Here is a 14985-nt window from a genome sequence, read left to right on the forward strand (position 1 = left end):
AAACAATGATAGGAGAAGAGGGGCCAGCATTCAGCCACATCGCTCTTCTTTCTGCACTTGAGAGTCTCTCCTTGGTGAAGAGAGGGAGTGTTCCTTCAGTCATTGGGCGGTATTCATGGCCGGCTGGCTCTGAATCTGGAGAGGTGAAGGTAGTCCCTCCGTGCCCTACCCCAAGTCTGTGATTGGTGGTGCCCCCTCCCCACCCCTCCCCTGCCCCGCCTCCCCACCCCTCCCCTGCCCCGCCTCCCCACCCCTCCCCTGCCCCGCCTCCCCACCCCTCCCCTGCCCCGCCTCCCCTCCCCTCCCCTGCCCCGCCTCCCCACCCCTCCCCTGCCCCGCCTCCCCACCCCTCCCCTGCCCCGCCTCCCCACCCCTCCCCTGCCCCGCCTCCCCACCCCTCCCACTCTTTTCACAGCCCCCCGCGTGCTGTGCAGTTATTAGTGTAGGTTCATTTAGAATCGGCTTAGCAACCCCACACCCCTGGAACCTGGAAGCTTAAAGCACAAGATGTCTGGCAAATGGAAATTCAATTGCTTTAATATAGAGACTATTTTGCTGCAGTCGAACTGGAGCCTCTTATTAAGAATCTGATGGAATTTCTAAACAGAGAGAGAGGCCCCAAGGAGGGGGCATCGCCCATCACACACCAACATTGCTCTTGACATATTTATGGCTCCAATAAAATCTCCCATCTGGTATATTTTAAAATAAAATTGAAAATTTATCACTATCCCTGAGTTGGTTTGTCGTTCTCCCCAGGAGGAGATAGCCAGCCTGAGATTACCGCGGTGGTGGCGGCAGCAGCGGGTGGCAGGCGGGCAGAGGGGTTACCGGGCTCTGATTTAAATTTCAATACTTTCCCCATTACAGCTGTCTGGGCTGGGAAAATTACTAGAGGGCAGCAGGCCCTGTTCTCCTCCTGTTTCTCTGGACAACTAACTGCTCAGCTCTCCCCTTGGGGCCCGCAGGTACGGTTTGTTCTATCTCCTGGTTTGCAAGATCTGGATAAACCTGGGAGACATGTGAGAACCCCTGGTTTTCTGGGATGCTGGTTCTCCAGGCCTGGGAATAAGCATTGTCCTTATTCAATCCTCTGGAGCCCAGGGGACATCTTTGGAAATGGCCAGATAGTTGAAAAGGTCCTCTGTTTATTAGGGCTCAGAGATCAAGATCAGGGCTTAGACTCAAGTGGGGATCAAGGTTCAGTTTATAACCAGCATTAAGGGTCATCTAAAATTAAGATCAGAACTTAAACTTATGTCAGGATCAAGGCTTGGTCGATAAGAGAGTTCAGGGCTCAGGCTCAGGGGATCAAAGTTCAGTCTATTAACAAAGACACAGCTCAGATTTCCTCTTTATAGAAGTCAGTTCATATCGCTGAGCTTTAATTTCTTCTTCAGTCAAATGGAGAGATAAGAATTGCCCTGCCTGCTTCCAGGGGCTACCTAGAGGAACAAATAAAACAAGAATATATTTCGTTTCTGTAACATTTCATAGTCTATAAAAATGCCAGTATATACCTCATATCTTTGGTCCTTATAATAATCGCTACTTTAAAGACAAGAATACAGGCTGAGAGAAGTTAAGAAGCTTATCCAAGGTCACACAGCCTGTAAACACAGGCAGGAAAGAGGGATTGGACCCAGCTTTTCCAGACTCCAACTGGTTCCTAGCACACAGAAAGACAAAGAAGTAGTGACAAGACTGCATTTGTCTACCCAGTACTCATTTCCCATTTTTGCTCTAGTAACAGCCTGCTTATTCTCTTCTGGGGGCCAATGAATCTACCTAAAAGACTAGGTCCTAGCTTCCCTTGCTGTCAGAAGTGGTTAATGAGATACGAGGAAGGAGAACTGTGGAGTGGGACTCCTGGGAAAGTTCTGTAATAGAGACATGGATAAAGAGTATGCAGATTCCTCCCTTCCCTCCTCCTTGCTTCCTGCCTGGAATGCATACACAAGGGAGCCCAGCAGCCATGTTGGACCATGAGGTGACATGGAAGATAGAAGCAGTGCTGAGGAAGAAACCAAAAGAGAGAAGGAGCCCGGGACACTGATGACATGTGGAGCCGCCATACCAGCCCTGGACTGCCAGCCTCCAGTTATGAAGCAGTAAAAGACACAACTAATTTATTTAGGCTGTTATGCTTGAGTCTCTGTTACGGGCAGGCAAATGTAACTTTCAGCTGATTCAAAGGTGTTACCCTGAAAAAGATACGGTCAGGTAAACTTGAGAAACACCATGCTAAACAGAGACTTTCTTGTATAACTTCCCAGAGCCTTTAAATCCTTCCCAGTGGGTTTCCCAAGCCTGCTCTTCACGGATCTCTTTTCTGGTGCCACACTGTGTGTCTGGGTGCTGGGAGACCCTTCCTGATATCTGACGGGGACTGGAAAATGCCTCATCCAGTGCTCTCGTTGTTAAAGCAAATGAAACCACTGGCCCCTTCTGACCCTTTCTTGAGCTTCGCTAGCATTCTGATTTTGGCTTCTCAGCGTTTAAGGAAGGCAGGGCCAAGTGCATGTGTGCACTCAGTCGTGTCTGACTCTTTGCGACCCCATGGACTGCAGCCCGCCAATCTCCTCTGTCCGTGGGGTTATCCCCGCAAGAATATTGGGGTGGGTTGCCATTTCCTTCTCCAGGGGATCTGCCCGACCCAGAGATTGAACCCGTGTCTCCAGCAGCTCCTGCATTGGCAGGCAGATTCTTTACAACTAACATCACCTGGGAAGCCCATAGGGCCATGCAGGGGAGGACTAATTTGGGGAAAAAGCTAGCAGAGCCATCTGGAGCAAGAAGGTCTCCTTGCGGCAGCTGGAGCCTTCAGGGACTGGGGCTTGCCTCACAGGTGAGGGGCCTATTACAGGGAGAAGAGGACCCCGGGCACCCTTTACATTGTACATAGGGCACGGGCAATCTGTCCCTCTCCCCACCCCGAGGCAAAGAGGGACTTAGAGGGCACATCCCTCATCCCGGGACTCATCCCAGCCACAGAAACAGTGACTGACGCCCTCTGCCCAACCTACCGCCAGCCCTTCAGTTTTCCAGAAAGCTCTGGCTGAGTCATGTACTTTGCTGTGGTAGCTGCGCCTCACTCCTCTCTGGGGGTCCCACTGCAGGCTGCAAGATCTCGACATGCCCTTTCATTGCCATTTTAAGAGACTCATAACACAATAACAGTAATAGAGGCACCCGCTGCCTGGCTTGGTAATTACTGCGCTCCTTGTTGGAGAACTGTTTACTGCTTTGCAAAGGGTGAGGTCTCCCACTACTTTTTAAATAAGTGTCCTCCTTGGAGAGCACGGCCACAGCTGGGGCAGTTCATCAGCAGCCTGTGCCAAGGAGAGAGGCATGGAGCCCCAGTGCGGCAGCCCAGGTGGACGAAAGTGGTTGTGTGTGTGGGGTGGGGTGGGGTGGGAGGTGGTGGCAGGGTGGGGGCATGCAGCCAGAATCCCAGGCCAAGGATGCCTAAGGACTCGTGGTCCCTTTCCCTCTGTTCTGCTGTGGCCAAGTCCAGCCCATTCCCCAGACCTCAGTCTCTCTGTCTGTGCAATGGTGACAAGAGATCAGGCCTCTGAGAACTTGTCCAGGGCCAGATTTCTGAAGTTCTGCCTTTTAAAGGAGATTGTAGGGATTTGAGGGCAGAAGAGAAAGACAACTAGCTCCCTCTTTTGCTAGCAAACTCCTAAACAGCAGGAACCACGCCTGTTTCCTCCCTTTAGCTCAGAACCTGACTCTGGCGTAGTGAGGTAGAAGAACCCATCCCAGCCAGAGGTGTGGATGGTTCTAGAGGAGGGTGGAGTGGATGGGAAGGGAGTGGCGTGTGGGAAAAAAATGGAAGCCCAGGGCTCCTTCTGAAGAAAATCCAATAGCAAAACTTTAACAAGAGCCCCATAAACCAAGAAACAAATCTTGGACTCATGAGGTGAAGGATCATTTAAATGGCAAATTCCCCTGTGCCTGCAAGGGCCTTGTTTATAGAATAAAGAGCTGAGAGTGCAGGTGGTCCCACACAGAAAACTGGAAGCGTTTCTGTTTCAACTCCCCAAAGATTCATCTGCAATGCAGATGAAGCATCTTAGAAACAAGGATGAAAACAGGGCTTGATTTTCACAAAGGCCAATTCAGAGGCACACTTCCTGTCCAGCCCAGCACACCAGCATCTGTGTGTGAGATAACCATCCCCTGCTGGCTAGGAGCCTGCCCAGGTCCTGCCAAGGTCAGGTGGGCCTACACCCACGCCTGCGTACAAACTTACACACCCATACACACTCTCATTTACTCGGGATCTACAGCAGACTCATTTTGGATTTGGTCTTTATGTAAGGTCTATCCTCTGCCCAGATCTGGATCTAGAAAATTCATTTACTCTGCAGTTATTGAGTCAGGAGTAAGAGCCAGGCATTGGGAATACCATGATGAATAAGATGCAGCTTCTCAAGGAACTCACAGGTCAGGCAGAGAGATAAAGAGACCGACACTTTAGAGAACAGAGCACACGGGAGCATAGTAGATGGGCATATAGTACAAGCTTGGGAGGTCAGGGAGCACTTCCTGAAAGAGGTGACATCTTTAAGCAGCACTAACCAATGATAGCCACTGGCCACGTGTGGCCTGTGTATTTCATTAACTTAAGGTTCATGCATGTGAGCACAGTCATGTCTGACTCTTCACAACCTCATGGATTATAGCCCAGTAGGCTCCTCTGTCCATGGAATTTTCCAGGCAAGAATACTGGACTGGGTTGTCCTTTCCTACTCCAGGGGATCTTCCTAACCCGGGGACCAAAACTACGTCTCTTTCGTCTCCTGCATTGGCAAGTGGATTTTTTTACCACTGCACCAGCTGGGAAGCCCTAACTGAAGTAAATACAATTTAAAAATGTTTTCTCTTTAGCACTGGCCACGTTCAAGTGGCTACTATATTGGACAGTGCAGAGACAGGATATTTCCTTCCTCACAGAAAGTTCTGTTGGACAGCACTGTGAGAATAAACAGATCTTCCCCAGGTTAGGGCCATGGAGAGATATTCCAGTTCCAGGGAGCAGCTTTGTAAAGGCCAGGAAGCATAATGCAGTGGGTCCAGGGGACTGGCACCCCAAACACAGGTTCGAGGAGGAAGGCGGCTGGTGATGGCTGAAACTAGAGAGGAGGGAAGAATTCAAACAGCTGCTGAAGCCTGCATGTGTTGGCAAGGACCTGGGATTTGGTCCTGAACGTTTGGGAAGCCTTGGAAGAGTTTTCAGTGGGAAGTAGCAAGGTCAGTTTTTCATGTTGGAAGAGCTTGCTTGGGGAGTGTACTGGAGGGGAGCAAACTTGGAGGCCAGAAACACTCAGGGAGGAAGCAGTTACCAGCATTCAGGGAAGAGTCCCATGGAGAGGAGTCGCTGGCCTAGGAGTTAAGCTGAGAGGACCTGGATTTGGATTGGCTGAGGGTCCCAGGGAGAGGGGCTTCTGGCTTGAGGGACAGGTATCTGGGCTGCCCTTTGTTGGGGAGGAGGGGGTCTGGGGGAGGCCAGCTGTATTGAGTGTAAGGGAATGTCGAGACCCTGTAATTGGTAGGTAGGTGAGGGCACCTGGTCCTCTGGGGGAAAGCTGGAGCTGGAAATAAAGGGAGTGGTTGTCAGCAAAAAGACATGAATGCAGGTCCTGTTGGGGAGCTGAGGTCCCAGGAGCATCCTCAGAAGATGATGTTGGAACTCACCCTGGAAAACATGGGCGAGTTCATGGCCAAGAGAAGAGAAGGAGCCGGAGAACCAGGGAAGAGCAAGGGAGACCAGATGCCCCTTTGGAGGCAAACATGTAGCTGTGGCTCCATCCTCAGGATGTGGGAGCTGTAGCTGCCAGTCTAGGTGGGGCTTCTGGAGAAGACAAAGCAGTAGCTGGACACCGAGAAGACCAGGCTCAGAGAGGAAGGGAACTCATGACAGCAATGCCAGAGAGGCGCTGCAGCAGCTTGTATTTTCTGAAGAGGGCCACACAATCTCCCCCACCCCACAGGCTCTTCTGCAGTGTGACCTGGCCACCTGTTCCTGGGGTCAGGGGTCTGTGTCCCTCCTCTTAAACCTAGGCAGGCTGGTGACTGCTCTGACCAATAGAGTACAGCAGAAGTCACACTCTGGGACTTCTGAGGGTGGGTTAAGATGCAATCCAGCTGCCACTGTGTTTGCTGGGACATTCACTCTTGGAGCTCCAAGCTATCGTGTCAGAAGTCTTACTGGGACTGAGGCCACCGTGCTATGAAGATGCCCAGGCCATGTGAGTGGGCCCCATGTGGATGGGCCCCATGTGAGTGTTGTGGTCAATAGCCTCAGCCTAGCTCCCAGCCCAGTCAGTATCGATTGTCAGACATGTGAGTTGCTGAGCCTCTGGATGATTCCAGACCCCAGATGTTGTCACCCCCAGCCACTGAGGCCCCAGACCACCCAGACCAGATACAAGCTGTCCCTTCCCTACCTGGTCTGAATGTCTGATCTACAGAATCCTTGAACATAATGAAATAGTCAGTGGTTTACACCACTGCATCTTGGGGTGGTTTGTTACGCAATAGTAGTAGCAACAGAAACAGACAGGAAGCAAACAGGCGGGGATATGGGGGTGTGGCAGGGACAAGGGGAGCTGATTGGACTGGATGGTGGGCTGGGGCCTCCAATCTGGGGGAGGAGCATGCTTTACCCTGCAGGCAGGTTCGGGAGAGGAGGCAAGGCAGGGTGAGCAACGGCTGATGCTGTGGAAGCTGGAGTTTGGAGACCAGACGTGAATGTCAGAGATAGTTTTGGCCTGGGGGGTTACCCTAATGGTGGCATCAGAGAGGTCCTGGTGGCAGCAACAGTGAGCGGTGGGGAGGGCTTTGGAGTCTCACAGTTTTATGTTTAGTTCCCAGTGCTCTCACTAACCAGGTCTCTCTGAGCCTCAGTTTATTGATCTGGAAAATGAGAATATAAATTCCTCCGTGGCACAGAGTAAAATGCAACGTAAATGTGACTTTCCTTCCTTTTATCAGTTTTTCTCCATTTATTTCTTATCTTAACAAGGAATGTTCACATGTGTAAGCGCTGGTGGCTCAGTGGTAAAGAATCTGCATGCAGTGCAGGAGATGTGGGTTTGACCCCTGGGTCCAGAAGATTCCCTGGAGAAGGAGATGGCAATCTACTCTGGTATTCTTGCCTGGGAAATCCCATGGACAGAGAAGCTTGGCGGGCTACTAAGTCCATGGGGTTACAAAGAGTCAGACATGACTGGGTGACTAAACAACAAAAACAGCAAGTTTTAACAAGGAATGTTCACATGTGTATAGACTCAACTGTCGATAAACACATTTAAGGGCAAGGTTATTTGCCTCATTTTATAAACACAGAACATGAAGCCCCTAGAGGGGCTGAGAGTATCCCAAAGCCTCAGAAGTCTGGAGCCTTCAGCTTGTACTTTTTCTGCAGCTGTTCCTCCCCTGGTTAGAGTCAGGGAGGAGGCGAGGGCAGGCTGGTGCCCCAGCAGGTCCCAGGGGCCCTGGGCAAGGCTGCAGTGCTGTATTATGTATTCCCGCCCAGCCCTGCTCCAGCCCCAGCCTCGGTGACTGCTTGAACTCTGGAGTCCCAGACAAACTGTAGCCCCGAGAGTAAAAGCAAGTGCGGGGAGATTACGAATATGGCAGGCCCAGCCCTCCCCACCCTGGCTTCCACCCTGAATGCCTGCCTCCGGGCGGGTTGGGGTCAGAGCAGCCACTGAGGAGCCTCCACCAGGAGTCTCCACACACACCTGGGCCTTCTGGGGTCCTTGCTGCCTGGGCAACACTTACCCCCAAGCCCTGGATGTACCACCGGACCCCAGCTCCTCTCTTCCTGCCACCCTCCTCTGCATCTGGTTTCATCTCTGAATGCCTTGCTGTTGTCCCTAGCAACCAAGCTCCTGGTCCCATCCTGGTCCTCCTTTCTCCCCTCTTTTCCTTCTCCTCTTTCTGCTTCCCCATTCTCATCCTTCTTCCCTCCCCCAACCTGTGGGGACAGTGCCAAGGGCTGGAAGGCTCCCCTCAAATCCCGGGCCAGCTGAGCAATGCAGCCAATCCCCCTGGCCTTTCTGGGTTGCTAACTGACAGATGAGCACAGTCAGTACTCTCCGCCTGCTTGAGGGACTGGGTACTGAGACCCCAGGAGCCAGGGGATGTCCTGAGAAGACCCTCAGGCAGAACTCTCAGGGCACCCCAGGTACGGAGCTAACAATTATACAGAATAGAGTAGACTGAGGATCCAAAGAGAATTTCTCCCTCTCAGAGCTGTCTGAGGTGGTGAGCTTCCCAGAGTTGGGGGCATGCAAGAAGAGGTTTCTCCCACGATCATAGCGTTGGTATGGTGTAGGGCAGTGAGGGTCCCGCAATGCTGCCTTGTGCTGGCTTGAGAAGGAAGTCAGTGAGGTCCTGGCCCCTATCGCCTCTCACTGTCCTTTTTATCCTCATTGTCTTTCCCCCACCCCCACAACCCTTTAGTAACAGGCCCACTCCCCCCATCCAGCCTTCCCAGAGGCTCCATCTCTCTCAGCCGGACCCTCGGGAGTGAGGACAGTACAAAAGTGAGCTTCTTGGGTGTACTGTCCACCCACAGGCACGCCCAGTGCTCAGCACAGCTGTTTCAGAGTGAACACACGCAGTGCGCAGGGCATTGTGCGCACAACCACCCCCACCCTCAGAGTCCCCAGTGTCCAGCCTCCCTTCCAGACTCCTCTGCTCATACTCATGGTTGACTCTAGGCCCAGTCCCTTATCACCTCCCCAGTGTCCTGCAGTAGCCTGTTTAACCTGGGCTCCAGCCCTGCCAAGTTTGCCACCTACTCAGGCTCTTCTTCCTCTTCTCTCCCTGCCTGGGGGTGCTCTTATCTGCCTTTTACTCCGATTCTGCTCAAAGGTCACCTCTTTCAGGAAGCCTACCCTGATAGCCTAGACTTAACTCAATAACTCTGCTAGGCTCCCGAGCCCTGTGCTTGGCTATCTTACAGCTTTTTCCCCCACGGAGTGGTCACCGTCTTTCTCCTGAGCGCTCCTACCTCTCTCTGGGCCTCAGTTTCCCTCATCTGTAATGTGAGTGGGACAGGCCGGTGGTCTTGGAGGACCCTTTTGACCAGTGAAGGTGTGTAAGTCAGGGCTGTTAGAACAAGAGAGAGAACAGTCTGGGTCCTCTTTGTCCTCCTCTCCCCTTGCTGTGTCCCCTCTGAGTTTCAGGCCCTGGGTGTGAGGGCCAAATCCTTCCTGTGTGGTCCTGGGTTGGTCCTGACCTTTTCTGAGGCCTCAGTTCCTCACCTGCTAAATGGGGAGAATAATCACAAAGACCTGCATCTTCAGGCTGCCATGAGGCCTGGGGTGTGGCTAGTAGACCAGACTTCTCCATCAACATCAGCCAGAACCCAGGCTGCCAAAGGGAAGAGCTCCAGCTCAGCTGCCTCCTACTTCTGGACAGCCCAGCCCTTGGGCTCAGGGGTCCCTGGGGCTCTGCTGCCCCCCAGTGGCCAGAGGCTTCTGGGCACTTGGAACCAGTGAGTTTCTGGCTAATACAATTGGCCTCCGACCCAACCCAAGACACAAGGAGATAGGAGCTAAGGCCCAGAAGGTGGAAGGGTCATGTTGGAGGGGTCACTCAGCAAGTCAAGGCAGTGTCTAGATCAGAACCTGGGCCTCCTGACTCCCAGCACTTCCAAGTCCAGGGTGGGGCTTTGTCCTCTTGCGTCAGGCTGACCAGAGACGGAGCTGCCATCTCACCGACTCAATCTGCCTCAAGGTGTGGTGGGCCCTGCCCTCTGAGAAGGATTCCTCATACTTACCCAGGGGTCATCCCTGACCAGGAGGGGCTATATGACGGGCAGGGGTCTGCCTTAATCCCCTCCCTCTTGATTAATCAAATACTTCAAATAATGGCCTCGGTCATGATTGATGGACAGAGCATAGCTAATTACCCTGGAGATTAAAATGACTGTTTCTGTTTAAAAAGGCTGCAAATGAGTTAATTATTTCCTTTGCTCACCTCTCTAACCTCGTTACACTTCTAAATGAATAGCAATATTGATCTTGGAACTGATTTTGGTGTTACACCGCCCGAGTGGGTTTAATTAGGGTTTGAAAACGCTGCTGTGCCTCCTCCTTCTGACCGAGGAAATTAGCCTTGGGTTTTACTTACATTTCACAGCCTTGTCCTCGCAGAGAGCAGGGCTAGAACACGGGCAGCCATGCCTGGTGCCCACCAGCTCCCGCCCTGTCGGGCTCCCAGCTCCCTCCCCAGCTCCCAGCTCCCTCCCCACCCAAGCAGCAGTGCCAACCATCCCCTGCCCCTCACCTCTCAGGAAGATGCGGCAGGAAGGTCACTGGGGCCAGCCAGTTTAGCCTCTTCTTTCTGATCACAGTGGGGGTTTGGCGGCTCAGATATGACAGGGAAGAAGCCCAGCATTGCATGGCAAGGCAGGGGCAGTTCTGGGACCAGAAACTGTCATGGATTCCTACTCCTAGACCTTGACAGCTCCCTGACTAAATAAATATTTCTTCTCCAGATCCCTAAGGAGCCACTTGGTCCTCCACCTCCCTGCCTTGCAGCTCCCTCCTGCCTCTCCACTCCTAGGGCCTCGGAGAACAAAGGCTGCCAGCCTGTATAAAGGTGGGAAACAATCGGAGGAGCAGGAGCAGGAGCCAAGGTGCCCTACCCTGCTTGGTTACTGTAGGCACGACAGCCAGGAGGCTGGTGGGGAAAGGCAACGCTCCATTCAAGCCACGGGGGCATTAGGAGCCTGGCATCCATACCTGATCCACCCAGAGAAATCCAGGAGCCAGGTCACATGCCCAGCCTTATCAAACACGGAAAGGGAAGTGTATTTGAGAATAAGAGACTCCTGACTGAATCTGACCCCAGTCACATACTGAGTTCCAACCCTCGGAGCCCTGAGCTTGGAAACAGACTGTGCCTCGACCCTGGTCACCTGTGAAGCCACCACCTTGGTCGCTGACTGAGCCCTGACCCTCCTCACGTATTGAGCCCCAACCCTGGTCACACAGTAAGCCCCCAGTCTGGTCACACTGAGCTGGATTCTGAAAACATACTGAGCCATGAACCTCCTCACAGACGGAGCCCCCAAACTGGAGCTCCAGCCCTGGTAACAAATGGACCCTCCACCCTCCACCCTCCTCAAACATGGAGCCCTGACCCTGGTCACACACTGAGCCCCAACCCTGGAAACAAACAGAGCACCCCCCAACACATGGAGTCCTGACCATAGTTACACACCGGTCCCTAAATCTGGTCACACATAAAGCCTGACCGTGGAAACATAGTGAGCCCTGACCTTCCTCACAAAGTGAACCCAGATTCTCCTCATACACAAAGCCTGGACCCTCATCACATGCTGAGCCCAGACCTTCCCCACACAAGGAGCTGTGATCCTGGTCACACACCGAGCCCTGACCCTCCTCACAGGGTGACCCCTGAGCCTCCTCACAGTCAGAGCCCCAGCCCTCCTCACACCCAGAGTCCTGACCCTAGTCACCCATGGAGCCCTGACCTTATCACACACGAAGCCCTGGCCCTGGTGACACAGAAGGCCCGGACCTTCACACGAGGAGCTGCGACCCTGGTCATACGCAGACCCTGGTTGGTCTGAGGGAGCAAGTTTACTGGCCTCTTCTTGTTCCAGTTGCCCCTTCTGTCCCCAAGGATGGGAGCGAAGGAGAAGGAGTCCAGTACTCCAAAAATGGCGGGGCCTCTAGTAATGAAAGCAAAATAAACCAGGTCCATTGTGCAGGCCCAGGAAAGCTCGGGTTTGCTGGGGTTCACGGCTTATGCGTGAATACTGGAAGATTTTGGTGGGACAGCTGAAGAAGCTGAAAGACCTAAAGTCACCTTCAAGGAGCCACTGGCAGCATTCTCACAGGAACCACTGGGCTATCAGGAGCCTCAGAGGTCCCTGGAACTCTCCAGTTGCCACAGGACTCTCTGGGTCCTGAGGAACAGAGCAGCCTTGAAAGGAGTTTCTTATTATCCCAGCTGTGCTGCCATTCTCCATCTCAGTGTGACCTGTGACCCACTTAGCTCAACTTGGTCCACATCCCACAGACGGAGCACTATGTTCCCTTGGTGCATCCAGCGTGGTTGATGGGTCCTTGACTCTAGAATCTGACTGCCTGGAATTCAAATCCCGGGGCTGCTCATCCCAGCTGTGTAGTTAGAGGCAAGTTACCTCATCTCTCTGGGCCTCAGTCTCCTCATCTGTAAAACGGAGATGATAATAGCACTTACCCCCAGTACTTTCGCCACCTGATAGGAAGAGGTGACTCACTGGAAAAGACCCTGATGCTGGGCAAGATTGAGGGACAGGAGGAGAAGGCGACAACAGAGGATGAGATGGTTGGATGGCATCACTGACTCGATGGACATGAGTCTGAGCAAGCTCCTGGAGATGGTGAAGGACCGGGAAGCCTGGCATGCTGCAGTCCATGGGGTCGCAAAGAGTCGGACACAACTGAGCAGCTGAACAACACCCAGGGTAAGGGTTCTAAGGATTAACATGAATTAAACCCTGTTAAGTGCTTGGTGCCTGGCGGTGGGTAGGCACTATATTTGGTCGGTCATTGTGCTCATTTTGCCTGTTGGTGCATACTTGGCCGACACTGTGACAAGTTCACAACACTCGAGGGAGGCCTGTATTCAGGCCCTGAGGGACCAGCACACCTCAGTGACAACTGGTGTTTACTCTGCCCTGGGCACGGTGACACAGGGAGTAAATGCCATAATCCTGCTCTCTGGGGGCTCCACTGCCTGGGCAGAGACCATCCTAACACATGTGTGTGGGCTACATTGGGGGAAAGAAGACCAGGTAAACTTACTGGGGGATTGGTGGATGTTTGTAACAAATACCATTTATTGAGCAACTACTGTGTGCCAGGAGCTGTTTTGGGACTTTACAGACACTGTCTCATTTCAGCCTCATAAGAGGATCATATATAACTATGTAACATTTATCATCCCCATCTTATAGATGATGCTGAGGCTCCGAAAAGATGGGACTGGAGAAGTCTGAGGCTTTTCTGCACTAGAGAAAGGTGTGAGTGGAGGTGTGACCGAGCTCTAGGGACCCAGGGTCCAAGGGTACTGCCTGGCTGAGGGGCCCAAGAGGTGCCATCAGCAAGCGCCTTGAAGGCCAGGCTGAGGAACTCTGTTCAGTAAACACTCTGGATTGAACGAAGCAGTGCTCCCGCATAGGAGAGCAGGGGGAGGACCACCGGATCCCCAACACCCAGCTCTGAACACCACACTTTCCAGAGGGTTCCGTGGTGGGCGTGTGCCCGGGCGTGTATACACACAGCGGTGCTGGCTCAGGGCGAGGTCGACTCACTGGAAAGGACCCTGATGCTGGAAAGACTGAAGGCATGAGGAGAAGGGGACGGCAGAGGATGAGCTGGTTGGATGGCATCACCGACTCGATGGACGTGAGTTTGAGCAAGCCCTGGGAGATGGGGAAGGACAGGGAAGCTCGGGGTGCTGCAGTCCATAGCATCACAAAGAGTCGGACACGACTGGGCGACTGAATAACAACTGCCCCCTTCAGGGCTCACATTTCCAGTTCCCAACTAGGATAGACCCAGGCAGGCTACACAGGGCTCAGGACAGAGCGCACAGCTGGCTGGGAGGCTCAGCCCTGGCTCCGTGAGGGTGAGCAGGGTTGGCAGAGGGGGTGGAAGGGAGGTGCTGCTGGGGTGGACCTGAGTGACAGCTTCCCAGGACAGGAGAGCTGCACGTCGGGCCGTGGGTGGGCCTAAAGGCCTAGGAGGGCGTGGCCTCTGGGGCTGGGGGCCTCCCATTCAGCTCTCTGCCCTGGCCCCGTGGACTCTCCTCCCTTACTGTGGACCCCAAACCCCTCCACCTCAGACTGGGAGGAGAGGCTGGAGGCTGCCTGGCAGACCTTGGGAGTGTGGGGCACCTGTCCCCACCTTGTCCCTCCTGCCCTGAACTTACCCTCCGCCCACTCCCACCTCCCCACTGCACAGTTAGCTGCTCTTGTCTCTAATTGATTCCTCTGGTATGTACAGGACAATTAGAATTTAAATTGCCTCTTACAAAGGTCACAAAAACATGATCAAAGAGAAATCTATTAGAGGGGCTGAGTGGCCCCTCCTTCTTGGCCTCCTAGAGCTGTTGGGGTGGAGGCCAGGCACCTGCCAGGGGCCCTATTGTGACCCTGAATCACTCCCAAAGCTCCTAGGCCCCTGTGCTGTGAAAGCAGGGAGGGCAAGTCCCCTGCCTCATTTCTGCTCCTTCCCGCAGCCCCCCGTCCCCCGCTGTGTGACTTTAAGTAAGCTTCTCACCCCTGCAAATCTCAGTGGCTTCATCTGTGAAATGGATCCAGTATATTTTGCTTCTCAACCATGGGAGGCTCCACATGAAAAACACCAGGCCTCCCTCCAGCTGTGGACTCCTTGCTTCTCTGATCCCATTTGTTTCTCTGCCTCTTCCAGGAGGCTGAATGTGGGTGCTCATCCTCTGGCTCCTCCAGCCTGACTGTGGTCCAGGCCTGGCCGTGCTCCTCAGGCTGCCCTGGGGGTGGAGGCCGCCTGCCTCACTGGAGTCAGGATGGGACTCTGCCCACGCCTTCCTTTGGCTCCCTCAGCAGCTTAACCAGGGCTGGGCACATCGGGAAACAGTCTACCTGACAGATGGAGAAGTGGCTGAAAGAGAGCCCAGGTCCCTACCTGCAGGGGTTCAGCCTCTGGTGGGGCAGGCAGCAAGCCTGGGCAGCAGATGTGACCAGCCTGCACTGGTGTCAGACCCGAGGAGGATTGCTGCGGGCCTCAACTTCCCATCCACGAGACAGGCCCGGGGCTGCAAGGTCTCCGACGGCCCTGCTGACTCAAGTTCTTGGGTTGACTTGGGATTGTAGGGGTCAGGGCCCAGGGCCAGAGAAAGCTGGATGGAGTGGCCTTCGCAGTATCAGGAAGTCACATCAGGCTGCCCCAGTCGTCTATATCA

General features: G+C 53.6%; 1 long non-coding RNA gene across 1 annotated transcript in view; it reads right to left on the reverse strand.

Annotated features, from left to right (window-relative positions):
• Positions 1–446: 446 nt before the first annotated feature.
• Positions 447–14985, reverse strand: part of LOC129634015 (uncharacterized) — a 49130-nt gene continuing 34591 nt past the window's right edge. The window contains exon 3 of the long non-coding RNA XR_008705367.1: positions 447–1445. This is a non-coding gene — a long non-coding RNA (uncharacterized LOC129634015). The remainder of the gene's footprint in view (positions 1446–14985) is intronic.

Source organism: Bubalus kerabau, chromosome 19 (assembly GCF_029407905.1).
Source record: "Bubalus kerabau isolate K-KA32 ecotype Philippines breed swamp buffalo chromosome 19, PCC_UOA_SB_1v2, whole genome shotgun sequence".
Lineage (NCBI taxonomy): Eukaryota > Metazoa > Chordata > Mammalia > Artiodactyla > Bovidae > Bubalus > Bubalus kerabau.